Source organism: Elaeis guineensis, chromosome 4 (assembly GCF_000442705.2).
Source record: "Elaeis guineensis isolate ETL-2024a chromosome 4, EG11, whole genome shotgun sequence".
NCBI lineage: Eukaryota > Viridiplantae > Streptophyta > Magnoliopsida > Arecales > Arecaceae > Elaeis > Elaeis guineensis.
The window spans coordinates 54,552,316-54,552,549 of NC_025996.2; positions in this window are offsets into that span (position 1 = coordinate 54,552,316).

Genomic DNA, 234 nt, shown 5'->3' on the forward strand with positions numbered 1-234 from the left:
GAAAATTTTCAGCACTTGGGATCTTCAACTTCTCGCACTTGGAACCACTTCCTCACCACGTGGCTCTGATACCAACTATTGGAGCATGATCCGGCTCCTCCCATAGACCTTTGGTGCTACAGAATCAGCAACAAATAGATCTGGAGACTTCTGGACATGATCCAAGGCCCTTGACGAAATCAGCCTGGTTGCTGTCTTCTTCGTCAGCCTTTCGTTCCAGATGAAGAACACCTT